At 42.6% G+C, this 21,213-nt stretch overlaps 1 protein-coding gene and 1 long non-coding RNA gene across 2 annotated transcripts in view; both read left to right on the plus strand.

Moving 5' to 3' along the window:
• The window catches only part of LOC119911602 (coxsackievirus and adenovirus receptor homolog), a gene marked incomplete in the record, with an annotated part of 454,111 nt that overhangs the window by 340,145 nt on the left and 92,753 nt on the right, over window positions 1-21,213 (plus strand).
• On the plus strand, window positions 2,932-8,196 carry LOC119911690. Its single transcript, XR_005445974.1, has 5 exons — window positions 2,932-2,970; window positions 3,223-3,420; window positions 3,685-3,786; window positions 5,303-5,392; window positions 7,774-8,196. It is a non-coding gene; the product is annotated as an uncharacterized LOC119911690 (long non-coding RNA).

The raw sequence follows: 21,213 nt of genomic DNA on the forward strand, positions 1-21,213 counted from the left end.
ACGGGCAGTTGCCCGGGCAACCAGAGCAACCCCCCTGTGCACGTCCCTGAACCTCATTGTCATTGTAATGGAGCCAGACCTTTCGTTTGTAAAAACGTTTGAAATTGTGAATGCCTTGACACTGCTTTAATTCAAGCCCCAGATTATTCCACAAAGTAACCCCACAAACAGACATAGAATAACTCCTCCTGGTGGAACTCGCCATTGGTACCGCAAAGTTTCCAAAACCTCTCAAACTGTACGACTGCTCCTTATGAGAAAACATATTTTGAATGTTCACAGGTAATAAATAGTGATACGCTTTGAACATGAACTGTGCATTATAAAATTTTACAAGATCCTGCATTTTTAATAGCTTTGATTTGAGAAAGAGAGGATTTGTGTGTTCAAAATAGGCAGCCTTGTGTATAATTCGTATAGCTCTTTTCTGTAGCAAAAAAAGTGACTGTATTACATATTTGTAATTATTGCCCCATACCTCTATCCAGTAGGTTAGATATGGCTGTATTAAAGCACAATACAGGGTATGGAGTGCCTTGATGTCAAGGATATGCTTAACTCTACTTATTATAGCAAGGCTTTTGGAGACTTTTGTTGTTATATGTCTGATGTGGGCATTCCAACTTAGCTTGTTGTCTATTGTTACACCTAAAAATTTTATTTCCTGAACATTTTCAATGTGTACTCCGTCTATGTCAACCAGTTTCTGCGAATCAGCTTGATACTTTCCAAAAAACATCACTTTAGATTTATCTAGGTTTAAGGATAATTTGTTACTTTCCATCCATTTTTTAAATTTACTTAGTTCTTTGTTTATAACGCTAATCAGTCGCTCCAAACTATCGTTACTATAAAAATATTTGTATCATCAGCGTACAATACACATTTAACCAATAGAGAAACATTGAAAATATCATCAATATATAAGTTAAATAATTTGGGGCCCAATACTGACCCCTGCGGGACACCACAAGCAATGTCAAGACATCCAGAAGAGAGCTCACCCATTTGGACAAACTGTACTCTGTCGCTCAAATAACTTTTCACCCATTTCCCAGCAACCCCCCGTATTCCATATCGTTCTAATTTCTTAAGTAATATATCATGATTAATGGTATCAAAAGCTTTTTTAAGATCTATAAAAATTCCTATTGCAAGTTTTTTGTTTGTTAGAGCCTTCGATATTTCTTCTGTAGCGTCAATTATGGCCATCGAAGTTGATCTCAAGGCAAATGTCCGAACAAAGGTTAATCTAAACGGATCATAATACACAGGGAATACAAGAAGCACTGACAGAGTAATCCAAAATGAGGGATAAACCAGAAAACCAGGGAAACACAGAATACAGAGTGGAATACTCAACATAGACGACAAGGACGTCTAAACACAACTGAGGCCAATGTATAAACACGGAAACAAGCAGGGAGGGAAGCACAGCTGAAACACATCAGATAATCAACAACAGGAACCAAGCCAAGGACACCAGAGAACAGAATACTACAAAATAAAACAGGAAGTAAAGCATCTGGAAACACACAGAGACAGAGTTACCAAAGTAAAACAGAAAACGGGAAGGAACCATAGACAGTATATTACTGGACGAAGCCACCCTGTTGATTTGAATGGAGAGGAGAGAAGACAGTTTTGAACCAATAAAATACCACTACAGTGCTTCCTGTTGGCACCAGCGTCTACTGCGCATGATCGTGCAGCATAACTGTGGTTTAATGACGTAGAACAACGGCAGAAACACCGTAATTCTGGTAGCTGCGTAGCTGCACCAACAAAACGTTTCATGGCATTTTTTTTTTTTTAAGGTCATCTTTTTTGCAAAAAGGTTGTTACAATTCAGATGTGACTTATAAAGATATACATAACAGTATAAGACACAGACAAAATTATATGAAGCTTTGCCAGGGGAAGCTTATAAGCTATTACAAGGAGAAAGAGGACAATATGTTGACAGTTTTAACCGCCTGTTTTGTTTGTTGGAGCCAGAAATCAAATTAATATAAAGCATAATTTCATGGAGAAAAGTATAAAATTAGGTTTTTAGCACTGAATTTACATTTATGAATGAGGTATCTTGCCAACAGAATTAATAAATTTATAATGAAGTACAACTTTTCTTTACTTTGACTTCTATAAAAGCAAAATACAACATTCTTCCACAATAAGGCAAAGTCTTTATAGATATGGTCAATGATAAATCTGCTGAGGTTTTGCCAAAATGTTCTGGTGTGTGAGCAAACCAAAAAAAGTGCAAAACTCGTCTCTTTTAAATTAAATCATGTAAAAAAACAAAAGAAAAAAGTTCCATGGCTCAGTGTGTTTGTCTGACTCTGACATCACTGATTAATCAGCCCAGCTATGAGGCTCACCTGTGAAACACCAAGGCAGTGTCACTGATGGCCGAATATTTTGCTGAGAGCTTATAATCTAAGCAATACGGTTACATCTCTCATGTGCAACGGGTTGTCACAGGGTTTTGACGTCATTTTTGGGTCTACATGGATCCCACCATGCAGGCTTTGGTCGGCTTCACTGTCCGATCTCTGGCTAACCCCCTTGGGAACAACTGCACAACAGAACAAACCAAGGCAAGGAACAGAGACAGGACCAAACAGAAAACAGGACTACACTAACATGGAGACGTAGTCCTCCACTGGTATTGATGAAGCTGTGTGTAAATGATGAAATGCTGTAGTTTGTCTCTGTGTTGAGGTGGACCAGTGATCCTGCAGAGTCCTGTCCTCCCTGTGATGGAGGGACATGATGTCACTCTGCACTGTAAAACAAAGACCTCTCCCTCCAACCTCCCAGCTGGTTTCTATAAAGATGGCTCCCTCATCAGGACTGAGCCTACAGGTCACATGACCATCCACCATGTTAACAAGTCTGATGAAGGCCTCTACAAGTGTAACATCAGCAGTCGTGGAGAGTCTCCATCCAGCTGGATCTCTGTCACAGGTGAGGAGCTCAAAGATAATTCTCAAACTGACCTTGTTTTGTTTTCTACATTGAGTTCAGCAGGTTTCAGGACAGCAGAGATGATTCATGATGTGACAACATTTCTGAGTTCAACCCAACGTTTGATACTCTGATCTGTTTAACTCAGCAGACAGTGGTTATGAATTTGTCTTTCTGTTAGCATGTTGTTGAATAATTTATAATTTTATTTTATTTTCTGGGCCTTTAATTATAAATTCTTGTTCATTTTAGTGAAACCCACCACTACAATTCCTCCTTCAACCACCTCTCCTCCTGGTTCCTTCTCCTTTCCATCAGCCTCCTCTCCTCATGGTTCCTCCTCTACTCCTCCCTCTGTGTTGTGGTCTGCTGTTCTTTCCTTCTCTGTTCTGGTTGTACTGGTTCTGCTGGTTCTACTGGTGAGACGATGCCTCTACTGGAAACCTAAAGGTTAGACACAGACTTCATGTGCTGCAGTTCACATTTAAAGTCACATTTTACTGTTGACACATTTCTATTAACACTTCTGTACATACAAATAATAACAAGTTACAAACTGTTTTTTAAGTCAGACGTCCATCTGGATTCTCATGAATCACACTGATGTTAATAAAACAATCTCACCACAGGGTCCATTAGGTGAGCTGTGGAGCTTTTGATTGAAATCACATGATCTCCTTTGATTTAAATTTCTGCTCCTTTTGGTTCATTCAGCTTTTGAAGAAGAAGTTGGGGATGATGACATCACAGAAGACGTCACATACAGGGATGTCAAAATATCACATCACCTACAGCAGCCAATCAGACGCAGCAAAGGTAACAATGTTTTACCGATTCTCTTTTTCAGGGACAGTTACTGTGCGTTCTTGTTCTTATGTCTTTGCGAGGACCAAGTTGAGTTTTAGACCTTGATAGGACATTTTGGAAAGAGACATGAGGACATGTTTATAAAATGAGGATACATTAAAAAGAATGTTCATCGGAATAATTGAATGTAAAATCAATCACCATAACGTTTCAGGTTGGTTTGTCTGAGCCAGCAGATTTGTTTACAACAATGTGCCAAATTTTAAGCTATGTGTCAAACTAAGCTAAACAGTTATAGTGCTTTCAGACCAAACGGGTTGGGGACGGTGTCCCAAACTCAATGCAAATACGCAAAGAGACGCGATTTGGACACGCGGTGTGGAGGGGGAGATATAAAGACACATAGTCGGACTGGATTATGACCTGACAACTTTGCTGTTTACCCACAGGAGGAACTCAGAGATAACTGCTTTTATTACATGAACTCTAACTTTCATTTTTGGGATTTAAATGTAGATTTAACTTCCCTCGCGCTTCTCGGCAGCCACTGTTGTTGTTAACGTCGGTTGGCACCCAGAGCTCTGTGGGACTGCTGCTTCATATTTATATAAAAACCTGACAAAACTGAACATTGCTTGGAGAAAAGAAAGCGAGAAAGTTGAACTATCTGGTAAGTTTGTAAAATATGTGTCTGTTATTTCCAGCTATCGTTGTACTTTACTGTGAACAGGTTAACATAGCACAGCCCTGATTGATCTGAACTCCATTGAGAAAACAGACATTTTAAAAGTTATTGTCCTGCTGTCTTGCTGACAGACCTGACAAAGCAGGAATTCATATGTTTAACAAATCTGCATCATATTGTAGTTATTTCGGCGTCAGTTTGATCCGTTTATTTCAACTAAATAACAGCAAAATGTTTACTTTGGGTTCATACAGCTGTAGAAATCGCAGGTTGTGTTCATCCGCATTATCGCGTTGTGTGTGAACAGTTGGCAATAGTCCAGCGATAAAACCCCTGCGAGGAAAACGACGCCAGGATTGCATTTGCTCTAAATGCACAGTAAGACTGCAGGACCAAAGTTCTCAGGGCAGGATTATCTATGATTGACAAGTCGTTACCACGGCAACCTGTCAATCAGGCTAGATTGACTTGAACCCATGGCACTGTGTAAATTTAACCTGCTTCGTTGAAAAAGCTGTTCACTTTCTCTGGTGAGACAATTTACTTTCAAGGTTGTTGTTCGCTAGACAAAGTTAACATCCCTGTTAAAATGACAGTTAACGTGAATTACAGATGCACCTAGCTAAGCAACCTAGCGAGCTCCGCACACGGCCGTTAGATCCGCTGTCTCATCAAATTCGGGGCACTTCCTGGTTGCAAAAACTCAACATGGCGGCCACCTTTCGACCAAACACGAGGCTTCACAACAGTACAGTTTATAGTTACAACTGACCCATAACTCAACCATCCCCGGTCTCTCCAACCTGAAGTAATGTAATGTTTATCTGTTTTATTTTCCAGAGTGTTATTCAGTTGCAGTCTACTCAGCAGTGAGAGGAACAGGTGACGTCAGTTCTGGACAAATAGCCGACAGACCACACAGGACGAGAGGTACAGCTGCTCTTTATTTATGACAGAGCTATGCTAGCTGTTTCCCCGTGCTTCCAGTCTTTATGATAAACTTAGCTAACCACAACCTGACTCCAGATCAATCTTCTCATCTCCCAGAGAGAGAGGGTGTTTCCAAAATATTGAACTGTTCCTTAAAAGAGATGTTGGCGGAGGATCTCTAGCTCAGGAGGGTAACTTACATATCCAGTCCAATCCAACTTTATTTAAAAACAACCAGGTTGACCAAAGTGCTGCACATTGACATGAATCAATAAATAAACAAAGCATTAAAAGCCAAGTGGTAAAATTTTGTTTTAAGTCGTGATTTAAAAACTGGAAGGCTGGGGGCCAGTCTGACATGGAGAGGCAATTCATTCCACAGTTTCAACTGAGAAAGCTTGATCCCCGCTATTCTTGAGCCTTGTTTTAGGGACAACAAGAAGTGACTGGTTTGCAGACTTTAATGTCCTTGAAGGAACATGCGGTTTCAAGAGATCAGCAAAATAGGCTGGAGCAAGTCCATGAAGGGCTTTAAAAACAAACAATAGAATCTTAATATCAATCCTAAAGTGAACTGGGAGCCAGTGAAGGCAAGAACTGGGGTGACTCGCTTACGAGTTTCTGTAAAGACACGAGGAGGAAGGCCTGGCTAACACCTAAATACAAAGCATTATTATAAAACGAGTAGCACAAATCAAGCAATCTGATTGGTTCATAACAGTGATATGATGAGCGTAACGTTGAATTCCTTTGCACAGATCCGTATCACTCCGCGACAAACAGGGTTTGAGTAATAATCTGAGCTTCATAGCCCCATTTACACCTGGTATTACGTATTTTACCAGCGGAGATAAATAATGAGAGAAAGAGAGAGAAATCATTGCTTTTTCTGTGATTCAACATTTCCCTCTCTCACACACGTAAACGCACAAACACACACAGCAGTCCACTACTTGCCCCAGATGTTTGCGATATTGCGACAAAGTTTAAGTTTCAAAAGCCTGTCCGCCCTTTATGGTAGGTATAATATTAAAGTGTCATTATTTTACACACTGCTGGCCGCTGGCACTCAAGAGCAAGCATATTACAAGTTACCAAAATCAATCTACTGACGCTGGACAGTTTTTAGTGGCTGCACAATAAACGGCAACGGGCGTAAATAAATAGTTATATAGATAATTCTCGCCTTTGATGTATGTTGTTCTTTTTATGCTGGGGTTACTACCCGAAACCCGAAGTTACGTAGTGCCAGTAAAAGCGATACAGACACCGACAGGCTATGGCAGACGTGTCATTCCACCTACTGTAAGTCAATGTACCATTCGTTTTTTTTATATTGAATTGAAACATAAGGTTCCAAAGTGCCCAGGTCTATTTGAGGGACATCAGAGGTACCACTTGGTCTAGATATCATGACCTTAGTTTTACTCTCATTGAATTTAAAACAATTAAGGCCATCCAGGCTGTAATATCTTTAAAACAGTCAACTGATCTTTTTAAGGAGCCACCACCTTTTATTTTAATGGGCAGGTAGATTTGCTAAGCATCTGCAAAAAAATGGTCAGAGGACGGAACAAAGCCGCGGTTCACACGCAGTCTGTGTGAGTCTGGGGTGATAGGCTACATGGCAGCCTAAGTCCGCCCCTCAGAATTCCCATGATGCATAGTGGTGAAGGGTGTTTTTGTTAAAATTTGCTAAAAGGTTTTCCATCTGTTTTAAATATAAATGTTACTTTATGATTAATGTATTTTTAAAACGTGCCTGGTTAGAATATAGTGGGGGATTTTGTAGATAATTGTCATTCTTGTGGTGGTTTACTATTGAAACCAGGAGTGAAGGGACTGTTTCATTTGATAGGAACAGTTAAATATGTATTTCTTAGCCGTTGATAGTGAACTGTATGCAGTGTCCTGCATGGCAAGCATAGACTTTGGGTTCCACACTGAGCTGGGGCACTGGGCCAGTTGTCCTCGAGACCAAGTCCATGCAGTAATTAAAGATATCAGGGTGTGAATCTACTGTGCATGTGTGTAACGTGCTTACCTATCTGACTGCAGAAAGTAGTATAAACAGAAAACAGAAGTAGTTAGTGTCCACCCCCGAGTATATTTGATGCTTAACGGCAAGCCACCGGGAAATATCCCGACTCTCCCAATGGCCAATCCGTCTGGAACCTGCCTTTCCATGGCCAAGCTTTTAAAAGACGTTTTCAATTGGTGACCCATTAACTCTGGTCGTATCAGTGTCTTCAAAAAGTCGGGTTGTCCAAAACATCTTGTGGAAGTGAGGCTTAGCAACTCTGTGTCTGTGTGTAAATTAACATGAAATGAAAAGCATTTAAAACAAAATCTGAATTATGTTTATTATACATGCTCAACAGGAAATTGCAACCAAAAGAAAGGACGCAAGAGGATTTAGAAGAGAAGAGGAAACAAAGATGTTGGCGGGAACAGGGATTTATAAAACTGACAAATGTTGCAATTAACGCTTAAAGCATAATTATCACAACATTGTCTACTGTGTGTAATGCAGGGGATTAGTGTTGATGGAAAAAGTTATTTATTTTGCTTATCTGCAAGAGTTGAGGAACAGAGTTAACCAAGTTAGTGTTAACGGGGAAAATACCGGGCTTATTGGGACAGGAACCGCTAGAGGTTTATGCAATCTCTGCTATATTCTCTGATATTCATTTTATGTATCACTCCTGGCATTTGATATTTATTAATAATTCAGTTTACTCCAACATCTATTATCTTTGACAAATTTTTTGTTATATTGTGTTTGTTAAATTGTAATCTTTTGTATCTTGTTGCATTTATTGTAATCTATATTTTATATATTCACTTTTAATATTCACTTTTCAATAAACATTTGTAAAATTCAATTAACAGGGATCTACACACAAGACTGTCATAATTGCCATACATAGATATGAATCATCTTTGGCACTGTTCCATCAAGCCCTGCAAAATTTGTAGAAAATGTAAAGGTGTTGTCGGTATCAATAAAAACAGAAGCTACAGCTTAAGAAAACCCTTCACACACACACACACACACACATTTGAACAGGGCTGGACTGGTAATTTGGCAGACCGGGCAAATGCAGTTGCTTCAACATCAGCTGCAGTATCTACGGGCAGGCACAGGCACTTGAAGGAGTAAAAGGCCTGTGGTGGCCACTGCCAGGCAGAGGAGGAGGCGTGTGTTAGTGAAACAGAGGGACAAAGGGCCGAGAGAGAGAGAGAGAGCAGGAGGAGAGTGTAGACGAAGAGGTAAGCATGGAGTTGCTCAACCTGCCAATAGTATGAAGCTGCAGTACCGGAGGCTGCAGTTTCAGGATCCCGCAATCCTGGGACCGCAGTTCTAGGACCCTAGTTCTTTTTCGACAGCACCATCTAGTGGAGTGGTGGTGGTAATGCACAGCAACGCGAAGGAGGTTAATCCTGTCTGCTTGCACGTCGGCCGTGACCCGCCACCTGAATTTTGTGCTTCCCTTTATAAAAATAAAGACATTTCACCCATAAATTGGTGCAGAAAATGTCTCCAGAATGCAGGAAATTAAGTGTTTAATGCTCAAAAATAAGGGAGTACTCAGGATCTCCCTTGATGCATTGTGTTCCAGTGTGGTTATGGAGCAGGCTTTTTAAGCCACCTGTCGCCCAGACCCTGGAGACTGCTTGGCCTGTTATGCTAGAGCTCACTGCAGAGATGACAGTGAGGCTGATACCCTCAGAGGTGGGTGGTTTTGCCTGCCGATCAACTGATGCTATTTGTGCCCTGCTTTTATGTGGATTTTTATTAAACTCTCTTTCAGGTGGATGGGCCCTATAAATGTTTTTTGCCGACTGCTCGGTTCTGCTAAGGGTGTTGCAAGTTTCTTTTTTTGGGCTATCTGATTTCCCTCAGCGCTTTGGTCCTTTTTTCCCTCTTTTCTATGACAGAATGGTCGACTGTGAGCCCCTCTTGATGTAACAGGGAACGGCAAGACAAGTAGCTAGCAACTAGCTTAGCGACATCAGTTGACCCTACAAGTGTTCGCTGACCTTCCAGCTCTAGTTCTTTCTCCCACGTAACTGTCCTTGTTAGTGAGACGACCATTAGACTGATAAGGTAGAGACAGTAGCTCAGGAGTCAGGCAAGGATGAGTCTTACAAAAATGTTTACAGAACTTTAGTTTACAGATTAGAGTACAACTCATGGAAAGTAATAGATTACAATATGATGTAGCATTGAAGAATAAACATCAGATAGATTAGTTTTTCTAGGTAGAGGGAAACCTACAGGAACTAGGGGGAAGACAGAAACATTAAAGGGACCAAAAGATGTTCTCCTTCAGATTTAGTGTTGGCATATGACATGTTCACGTGTTGTATGCTGGCACTGTGTCTCCTCGGCCGGGCTTATCAAACCATGCTATGTTAAGTCTTCATCAGTCTCTGAAACTTCTTCACACCTGAACCTGGATCACAATATTTCTTCAACATGAACCCCGCACCACTTTCCTCGGTAGATTTACAAGCGGCGTGGTGGTGCAGTGGTTAGCACTGTTGCCTCACAGCAAGAAGGTCCGGAAGTGCCAAAGATGATTCATATCTATCTATGGCTTCCCCCCACTATCCAAAGACATGCAGACTCTAAATCCTTAGACGTGAGTGGTTGTTTGTCTATGTGTGGCCCTGCGATGGACTGTCCAGGGTGTACCCTGCCTTTCGCCCAATGTCAGCTGGGTTTGGTTCCAGCCCCCGCGACCCTGTACGCAGGATAAACAGGATATAGTTCCCAGAATTCAGACACTCCTGGAGCGAATGAAGATGACGCGACTCTCTTTATAAAAGGTCTCTAGCTCCACCGTCTCGTCCAAATATGGTCACGTCCGGTGCCGCTGGTTGCAAAACCTCAACATGGCGGCGCCCTATCGGCCAAACTCGAGGTTTCAAAACGGCAGTCCATAAACCAACGGGTCACGATGACTACATCCGTTTCTTATATGGAGTCTATGGTTCTGCAGCCTTTTAAAGGTAGTAGCCTACTGCCATAGTGATCAATGGCTGATGCTGCCAGGTGGTTGTATTAGAGGGTCCTGTTTGTACGTGCGTGCTCTGGGCGGCCATGGTGGAGTATACGGTAGACTGTTCTGGAGGGCCGGTCTGGAAGTCCAGGGCCATGTTTTATTCCCAGTCCGTCCATGTTAATAAGACATGAGCTCCCCTGAAAACACGACTATTGTAATATTTGGGTGGTCTCTAAAATATCGACAATATGCTATTTTTGCGATTCATTTCTATTTTTCTGTAGCCTGTCAACACAGTCTCACTCCCTACTCGTCAAATGTCTGACGCATGGTCAAGGCCCTTTGTCGTCGCTTTTTAAAGACTTGGGTAGCCCTTTTGCATCAATTATTGACGTTTAGGGATCCACAGTCAAGTTAGCAACGCTTAGCAACAATAAATATGCAATATCCGGTTACACTTTCAAGATAAAACGTAACGTTTCGATACATTGCCATGTTGAAACGCGCATAATTAAAGTCGTGAAACGTTGCAGTTTCGTTAGGTTTAGGCACAGAAAGTACTTGGTTGGGTTTAGGCAACAAAACTACTTGGTTAAGGTTAGGAAAAGATCATGGTTTGGGTTAAAATAGCTATGTATGTCAATTAAGACTTAAGTTAACTAACGTTAATATCAATTTACCTCACTCGCCTAAATAAAAACATTTAATGTTTTGTTTCGCACGGGACACAAACCCTGTTCTCCTGCTTCAAGGTCCGGGTTCTGGCCCTCTATCCACCCCAATCACCTCCTTACTTCGTCTTTTCTCTTAAATATCATACTTGCCTTTACCATCAAAAACTGACACAACAGGGCTTCCCTCAATACGTCGAACTATGACGTCAAAGGGATCCCTAGTGCGTCACAAACTGACGATTATGGCTCTTGACCAAGCGTCCATATGTGACGACTTGGGAGTGAGACCGGGTTGAGCCTGTCATCATGGATCATGAGTAAATTAGTGTCGTGCTTCATCCAGCCAGAGGGATCACCAATCGTCCGCAGCGCACCAGTTTGCCCCTATGACCTCCCCCCCCTGCCCTGTAGGCTCCAGCGCCCTCTCTCTCTCCGGCGGTGAGTTGTGTTGCCAGTGGAACCGGCGCACTGTGGACGGTCAGTGGTCGTTCCCTCTGACGGGATGAAGTCAGATCCTCCTAATCTATGTGTTACTGCAGCTCAAGTTTCTACGCTGCGCCGTGCAACTTTCTAAATTCTTCCATCTCACGAAGAAAATAAAGGTGTAGAAACAGTTGAAACAGTGTAGAAAGGGTGAACGGAAATAACCAGAACCTTTGAAGCCGGGTATGATTCGTTAATATACAGCTCACCGATTTAACTAATAGCAGTTCATGTTGGATGTACTGACAACTATCACTGAATTAATTTGATACTGAAGAAATGTTAAAAACTGGGGGTTTCCAACAGGCAACTTCTGAGGCGTTCCTGTTCCTAAAAACACACTTATGTTGATATTCAAGCTCATCTAAATTACATTTAATCAGGCACCGCCATTGCCCAAAAACGACTTGGTTTTTTGTTTTTCCGATTTGGATTTGAAATGAAAAAATGAAAGAATGAACCATACACGGATTCTTGTGATATTTGAGGCGTTAAAGGCTGGTTTCATTGTATGTCTTTTCCAGAGTCTCAGGCTTCTGAACCTCTTCCAATCCAAGTGTGGAACCTATTAAAACTATTATGTTTTCTAATTCTTTCTAATATTTTGTAATCAAATCTGCCACTCAGCTCTATGTACTTGCTGCTTAAAATAAGAGGTCAACCTTTTGGGTATTTTGTTTATTTGCATAGATTTTTTGTTACTAGTCCTTTGTACTATAAATATGAAGCTAGTAGGATAGCTCATAGCAAAAAGTGGAAGATTGTCTGGCGCTGTCCCGAGGTAACAAAATGTGCTTACCAGCACATGTAAAGCTCACATACATGTTATGTATTGTTTGTTTAATTCATACAAAAGACAGGGCAGGGCTGCCAACTTTTCAATTTAGGAGTGAGATTCCGTATTAGAGGTCGGTTCATTGTAGGTTTCTGTGTCATATCAGGTGACTCTTTAATTCAGCATGCTACAGCCACATAAACCAAGTCAATAATGATGGTCAGATCAGTGTGAGCAGGACACTTGCCAACCTAACCATGTACTGAGGAGTCTTCCCCCACAGAATGTGTGTGTCAAAACCAAAGACTGTATTTGTTTTAATTCTTGAGAATGTATGTAATATTAAAGGTTAGTTCATATTTAGCAAGAGTGTATGTTTTTCTTAAGGGGCTGGGGGTCCTCCCCCAGCAAATGTTTTATCATTAAAAACCTAATTTCCTGCATTCTGGTAAAATTTTCTGCCTCAATTTATGTTGGAAATGTTTTTTTTACGGAAAAAACAGAAACACAAAACGCAGGCAGCAGGTGACAATTTAAAATATAACATAACATAGTAGGTGAATGGCTTTCAAGCATTCTGTGTTCTTTTTCTTTCATGATTTAGTCTTCCTTCCATCCCCTGATACATCTTAACCGGGTTGCTGCACCCCCAAACCCCCTCTCTTTCTAGGTTTGCTATATATAAATTTGTTTTTATTATTATCATTTTGAAAGTCCGAATGAATACACAAACAGTCAAACCATGGGTCACAGGAGGGGCAGCACAATGTGGAACACAAATCATTGGAAGAGAGACTGATCCTCGTTGTTTGTGAGTTTCCAGAATCTATTACTGTTTACTAAATAGGACATCAACAGGAGGGAATTCACATGGCAGAGCATCCCCGCAAAATTAGATGAAGTCCTGTCAGACAAAGTTATGTAGCCTATAATTTTAACTTAAATTAAATAGGCTACAGCTGTGTAGCACACAGAAGCCGTTGCCACGATTACTCTCCATTGAGCGCCTGCCGCTTACTTGCGGAGCGCTTGTCTCCCTGTCTGATCACCTGAGGAGCGCAGAGCAACCCTGCGGGGCCAAACAACTATGTTGTGATTTTAAGGACGTTCCCAAGACCGACATCTTCCTCAACACTAATCAGCATGCAGGCTGATCAACATCCCACCCCTCCTGTGACCCATGGTTTGACTGTATGTGTGTTCAGAGCCAGTGAGGAACAGACTTAAATAAATAATAATGATAAAAACTGCGTAAACATGCAATAAAATTATTGTCAGTGTAAATAACCCAGTATATGTTTAGCTCTACAGAAGAAATATTATTATTGGACAGTCATTTCAGTAGGCTTTATTAAGTATTTTACCTTGTTTAAGCCCTAGTGTCTTACTTCCTGTTCTGACTAGAGGTGCTTTTATTTTGAAAGCCACCCGCTGGCACCGTAACTAGTTTTCCTGCTACTTGCTACGGAGAGACTGTAATATGCACACACAGTGAAAGATTTAACGTTTTAGCACCCCTTTGAAGAGGCACAAGGTTAGTATTTATCATAATACTGTGATATTAACATCGGGGTGGTGTTTTTGAAGTAGTTTGAACAATTGTGGCTGTTTATAGCTGTGCAAATGCTGGGCTTGTGAGTTAGTGCTAAACTATGCTAATGCTCTGAAACTATATGGTAAGGTAGCTAATGCGGTTGTTGTTTGTGTTGTTTATTTTGTGACCAGCTCTTACGTTGGTTTTGGGATTTCCAATAAATCTAAAATCATCAGTTCAAGCGTCAGACCATCTTTCGGAGGGATGTGCTACAGTAAGAGCTTGACCTGCACCTGCTGCATCACGCTGCCTGTGGAACTCATGAGAAGACGGCAAGATACGGCATACAGAGCAGTGAGTTGCAACATCTAGTGTGATGGTCAACGGTGAGTAATACAACTGTACTCAAAATGGACGGCATAAAGGAACACATACATAAGCTACAAATGGAAATTCAAGAAGGTAGAGGCTTACTTGATCAAGAGGAATATGAAGGCATGTCAAGGCAGGAACTAAAGGATTTAACTGAATGTAAGAAAAAACTAGCCGAACTTCAACACAAAATGGATGACGCTGAGGGGTTAACACTACCACGTCGTTCAGAACGTACTACTGTGCCCACAGAGAAAATACTCACATACCAAAAGGAGGAACTTAGTAAAAAGGAAAAAAGACTACTCAGCCTGTACGAACAATGGAAGATTCAAATCAGAACATCCAAAGAAAATTTAAAGACAAACATATCAGAAACAGAACTGGCTACAATGGCAGACACCATTGAAAATGGAAGGGATGATCTCATGAGACGTTATAATGAAATAAGAGAACGGGCCACACCATCCCCTGAGCTAAGGCGCAAAATTGATGCATGTGAGGCAGTAACTAAAGACATCATAAAGCTAATCTATGAACGCCTATCAGCAGTGGATGGCGACTTTGATGCAGAGTGTGAAAGGCACCGGCTCCGTCAGCTACTAGCTCACGACTATGCTTACTCCATATATGGTACAGCCTCTCAGTCAGGCGCCAGTCGCCATTCAGAATCAATTCTCATATCTGCAAAAAGGGCTGATGCAGCCGCAGAGCTTGCTGCTAAGGAGGCTCAATATAAACTAATGCAGGAAGAAAGAAATCAAAGGGAGAAAATAAGAGAACAACATAAAAAGGAGTTAGAAGTGCAGAAGTCTGAATTAGAGCGTCTACAGGCAGAAAGGGACGTTGAGGCCGCTCGAGCCAGACTTGAGATATATGACAGAGAAATTGGACAGGATACTGATAGTCAGCCCATACAGCAGAACATCAGACAGATCACTCCTAACACCCCAGCCCCAGCCAAAACCCTCACCATGCCACACCAGCGCCCCCTGCTGATATGTCCTATCTGGCTCAAGCAATTCATGACAGCATAGCCATAAACAGACTCCCAATGCCAATGCCCACGGTATTTAGTGGAGACCCAATTTTCTACATTGAATGGAAGGCCTCGTTCTTGTCACTTGTGGACCGAAAGGGCATTTCTTCAGCTGATAAACTTTACTACTTAAAGAAATACGTCTGTGGCCCTGCTTACAAATGCCTTGAAGGCACCTTTTATCGAACTGATGAAGAGGCATACAGGGATGCATGGAGTAAGCTCAATCAACGCTATGGTCAGCCATTTCTTATCCAAAGAGCCTTTAGGGAGAAACTATCAAAATGGCCAAAAATACAGTCTAAAGATGCAGAAGGGTTAAGAGCATTCTCAGACTTCCTAAATGCCTGCCTGCAAGCCATGCCTCACGTGAAGGGTCTAGAAATATTAAGTGACTGTGAGGAAAACCAAAAGCTAACACAGAAAGTTCCTGATTGGGTAGCATCCCGTTGGAATCGCAGAGTTACGACAGCCCTCATGGAAAATAAAGAGTTTCCCACCTTTGAGGATTTCACAAAGTTTGTGTCAGTGGAAGCAGAGATAGCATGCAACCCAGTCACCTCCCTTCATGCTCTTCACACATCTAACCCATCCCATGACAAGAAAGGCATAAGGGAAACAAAGGGAAACAAAGCCAATGTCTTCAGCACTCAAACCGCCATAAACAATGATAAACCACCACCAGGCAATGGGAGATCAAGGCCCCCCTGTCTGTGGTGCAAAGATGACAAACATCAACTCCCCAAGTGCCCAGACTTCATGGACAGGTCCCTTGAAGACCGACGGAAACACGTAAAGGACAACAAGCTGTGTTACGGATGTGTGAAACCAGGTCACGGCGCCAAGGAATGTCGTCACCGCCACATTTGTGATGTGTGCAAGGGAAGGCACCCGACCTGTCTCCATGATGAAAACTACAGAAAACATGAGTTTAGAGAAAGGCCTTTATCCATTGTGAACACAGCTTTAAACGCAGCAGATGGAACCACAGTAGCCATGGCACTCAACGTCACCAGAGGGGGTCAGTCCTGCAGCACTTCCATGATCGTCCCTGTGTGGGTGTCCTCTGCTACAAATCCATCCCAGGAGCAGCTCGTCTATGCATTATTAGACACCCAAAGCGACAGCACATTCATCGAAAATGCGGTAAGCAAGGAATTACAAGCAGACGCCTATCCTGTGAAACTGAAACTTACCACCATGCTTGGAGAGAGCATGATCACGAAGAGTGAAAGGGTTTCCGGACTTCGTGTGAGAGGCTACAATTCATGCTTCCACATTGACCTACCTCCTTCATACACCAAGGACTGCATTCCAGTGAATCGTGATCATATACCCACTCATGACACAGCAAAACAATGGCCTCACTTGACAACAATCACCGATAAGATTCCACCTCTCCTTTGCTGTGAAGTAGGACTCTTAATTGGCTACAACTGTCCCAGAGCGCTAAAACCTAGGAAGGTGCTAGCAGGTAAAGACGACGAACCCTATGCCATCCTTACAGACTTGGGATGGAGCATCGTGGGCTGCTCAACACCGCACCTGGATGAAACAGGATCCAGCCTGTGTCATAGAGTCGCAGTAAAGGAACTCCCTCCTGTAACGCCGTTGGATGTGTTAAGTGCCCTGGAGTCAGACTTTAAGGACATTAAAACAGACGACAAGACTGTCTCTCAAGAGGATCTTGTTTTCTTGGACAAACTCAAAGGGAGCATTAAGAAAAATGAGCAGGGACATTATGAAATGCCCTTGCCCTTTAAGCAACGGCCATACTTACCTGATAACAAGAAACTTGCTGAAATCAGGCTCAGTCATTTACAACGGAAATTTCACAGAGATGAGAAATATAAGAAGGACTACACAGCATACATGAATGAGGTCATTGAAAGAGGTGATGTTGAAGAGGTAGTTGAAAACGGAACTAATGGTGAACGGTGGTACATTCCCCATCATGGCATATACCACCCTAAAAAGCCTGGTAAACTGCGTGTCGTGTTCGACTGTTCAGCAAGGTACGGCGGCACAAGCCTCAATGAACACCTTCTTCCAGGGCCAGACATGACCAACAACCTAACAGGCGTCCTCATACGGTTCAGACAACATCCTATAGCTCTCATGTGCGACATAGAGAAAATGTTTCACCAGTTCCATGTCCAGAAGGATGACCGCAACTACCTGCGCTTCCTGTGGTGGAAAAAGGGAGACACAGACACACCACCTCAAGAGTTCCGAGTGAAGGTACATCTCTTCGGTGCAGTATCATCCCCTGGCTGTGCGAATTATGGGCTGAAATACTTAGCCAAGGAAAACAGTCACTTGCATCCAGTAGGATCTCAGTTCATGGCAAGAGACTTTTACGTCGATGATGGAGTCACAAGTAGAAAAACTGTGGAAGAGGCTATTCAAGTGGCACACGAGGCAAGAGAGATATGCGCCAAAGGTGGTCTCCGTCTTCACAAGTTTGTGTCAAACAACCATGCTGTCCTACAGAGCCTACGCTCATCAGAGTGTGCAATCGATGCCAAGTCAAAGGATTTGACCTTCACTGACATACCATTAGAGCGAGCGTTAGGGATTCACTGGAGCATTGAGACAGATAGCTTCAGATTTAACAACACTTTGAAAGACCAACCAGCGACACGTAGAGGCATATTGTCCGCGGTGGCCTCCATATATGATCCCCTCGGCTTCCTTGCACCGTATGTTCTCACTGGGAAGAAGATCTTACTGGAAATGTGCCACCAAGGTGTTGGCTGGGATGACCCCCTGCCAGAGATACTGAAGCCACGGTGGGAGAGCTGGCAACAAGACTTGGCCAACCTAGAGAAGATAAACATAGCCCGATGTTATATACCTGCCAATTTTGGAGAGGTTGTAGAGACAGAGCTTCACCACTTTTCGGATGCGAGCACCAGCGGATACGGTCAATGCTCTTATCTGAGAGTCAAGAACCAAAGAGGAGACGTTCCCTAGCCATAGGAAAGGCCCGCGTTTCTCCCACAAAGGTGGTCACAATACCTAGGCTGGAATTAACTGCAGCAGTGGTCTCAGTCGGTGTCAGCAACATGCTCAGAGAGGAGCTTGGCTCTTTTGATGGGAAAGAGTACTTCTGGACAGACTCCAAGGTAGTTTTAGGCTACATAAATAACGATGCACGGCGCTTTCACACCTTTGTTGCCAACCGGGTCCAGAAGATCCGTCATAGCACAACTCCACAGCAATGGTTTTATGTCCCTACAGATGAAAACCCAGCAGACGGTGCTTCCCGAGGGAGAACTGTAAATGAACTACTTACATCAAACTGGTTCACTGGTCCCATGTTCCTCTGGGAAAAGGAAATATCTACACCAAATGATGTAGTACTGGACCTATTCATAGGAGATCCAGAAATCAGAAAGGTACGAACACTGCAAACAAAGACCACAGAAACAACGAGTCTTGCCGACCGCCTCTCTAAGTTTTCATCATGGTCCCGAGCCATCAAGGCTGTGGCACGCCTTCTGCGACGGGCTAAGAAAATTATTTCAAGTGTCCTTACTACAGTAAGTGAACAGGAAAGCGCTGTGCGTGTCATAATCCAAAATCTGCAAAGCCAAGCATACAAGAAAGAAATTCAGCTGTTAAACAAAGGGAGTCAACTTCCATGTCACAACAAACTGAGCCACCTTGATGTTTTTCTTGACACAGACGGCATCCTCAAGGTGGGAGGAAGACTCGGCCACTCGTCCCTTGCTGACCCATTCAAGCATCCGATTGTCATCCCCAAAGAGCACCACGTGACAAAGTTGATAATAGCTCACAATCACAAAAAGATAAAGCATCAGGGAAAAGGCTTCACCACAAACGAAATTAGATCCAGTGGCTTTTGGATTCCTGGAATGAGCCGAGCAGTTGCTTCATACATCCGCCAGTGTGTGGTGTGTCGTAGACTCAGGAGACTCCCAGAGAGACAAAGGATGGCTGATCTTCCTGTGGAACGTGTAGAGCCCTCCCCACCATTCACATATTGTGGTATGGATTGCTTTGGTCCTTTTGCCACTACGGAAGGACGAAAACAGCGTAAACGATATGGACTGCTCTTTACCTGCTTTTGCTCACGGGGCATCCATATTGAGATGCTAGAGGACTTGTCCACTGACGCCTTTATCAATGCCCTGCGATGCTTCATTGCTCTTCGAGGTGCAGTCCGTCAAATCCAGTGTGATCAAGGCACTAACTTTGTTGGTGCTAAGAATGAATTCAAGGCAGCGCTAAAAGAGCTTGATTCACAGAGGCTGAGTATGTTTCTGTCAGAAAGGCAGTGTGACTTTGTCATGAACGCACCCCACTCCAGCCATGCAGGTGGAGTGTGGGAGCGACAGATAAAGACAGTCAGGAGTGTTCTGAACTCCACTCTATTACTTTCTGATGGCAGACTCAACGACGCTTCACTAAGGACTCTACTTTATGAGGCCATGGCCATAGTCAACAGTCGACCCCTCACGGTGGATAACCTGAACAATCCTGACAGCCTAGAACCAGTCCCCCCCAATCATCTGATCAACATGAAATCCAGCACAGCATTGCCTCCACCTGGCACCTTCCTCAGAGAGGACTTGTATGGAGTGAAAAGATGGCGCCGCGTGCAGTATCTGGCAGAGCAGTTTTGGAGTCGCTGGAAACGGGAGTATCTGCACAACATCACTGCAAGGCAGCGTTGGCATTCGCCGATGAGGAATCTACTAGTAGGTGATATTGTGATGGACACAGACAAACTGTTGCCCAGAAGTGAGTGGAGACTCGCTAGGGTCTTAGAGACGGTCAGAGGTAAGGATGGACTAGTAAGGAGAGTGAAAATCTCATTTGGAGATAAGAGACTAAACAAGAAAGGTGAGCGCCTTGGAAAACTTTCCGTGGTGGAGCGTCCTGTGCAGAAGCTAGTTCTGCTGTTAGAAGCTTCTTAAGCCCATGACTGTTAAAGAACACTCTCTGTCCTAATAGAAAAATTATTCGTAGTTCATGGCATTTTATGTAAAATACTCATAATTTTGGTGGGAGTGTAAATAACCCAGTATATGTTTAGCTCTACAGAAGAAATATTATTATTGGACAGTCATTTCAGTAGGCTTTATTAAGTATTTTACCTTGTTTAAGCCCTAGTGTCTTACTTCCTGTTCTGACTAGAGGTGCTCTTATTTTGAAAGCCACCCGCTGGCACCGTAACTAGTTTTCCTGCTACTTGCTACGGAGAGACTGTAATATGCACACACAGTGAAAGATTTAACGTTTTAGCACCCCTTTGAAGAGGCACAAGGTTAGTATTTATCATAATACTGTGATATTAACATCGGGGTGGTGTTTTTGAAGTAGTTTGAACAATTGTGGCTGTTTATAGCTGTGCAAATGCTGGGCTTGTGAGTTAGTGCTAAACTATGCTAATGCTCTGAAACTATATGGTAAGGTAGCTAATGCGGTTGTTGTTTGTGTTGTTTATTTTGTGACCAGCTCTTACGTTGGTTTTGGGATTTCCAATAAATCTAAAATCATCAGTTCAAGCGTCAGACCATCTTTCGGAGGGATGTGCTACAGTCAGAGTTAATTAATTAATGTGTTAACGTTCCCAGCACACTATTAATAATAACGCTTTTTATTTTAAATTAAATTTATAATGGAAAGTTTTGAATTCGGGTTTTTATTTCATTAAAAATTCCACAAAATGATTGTTGTAGTTATTACACTACTACACCACAATTACATTTTTCCTGTCGGGCACCCCCTAGAGGCAGCTTAGACCTTAAAACCACCAACAGCAAGAAGAAGAAGAAGAAGCACAACTGGCAGGTCGACTTTCAGTTCAACACTTCCATCTTTGTGTCCAGCTGTGTGACCTGCAGAGCAGAAACAGGTGTGAGGTATCAGCTGTCAGCAGGTGAACAGAATGTCAGACATT

The sequence above is a fragment of the Micropterus salmoides genome, unplaced genomic scaffold (assembly GCF_014851395.1).
Source record: "Micropterus salmoides isolate LMB-PRFRI ecotype aquatic unplaced genomic scaffold, ASM1485139v1 Ms_hic_scaffold_2, whole genome shotgun sequence".
Taxonomy (NCBI): Eukaryota; Metazoa; Chordata; class Actinopteri; order Centrarchiformes; family Centrarchidae; genus Micropterus; species Micropterus salmoides.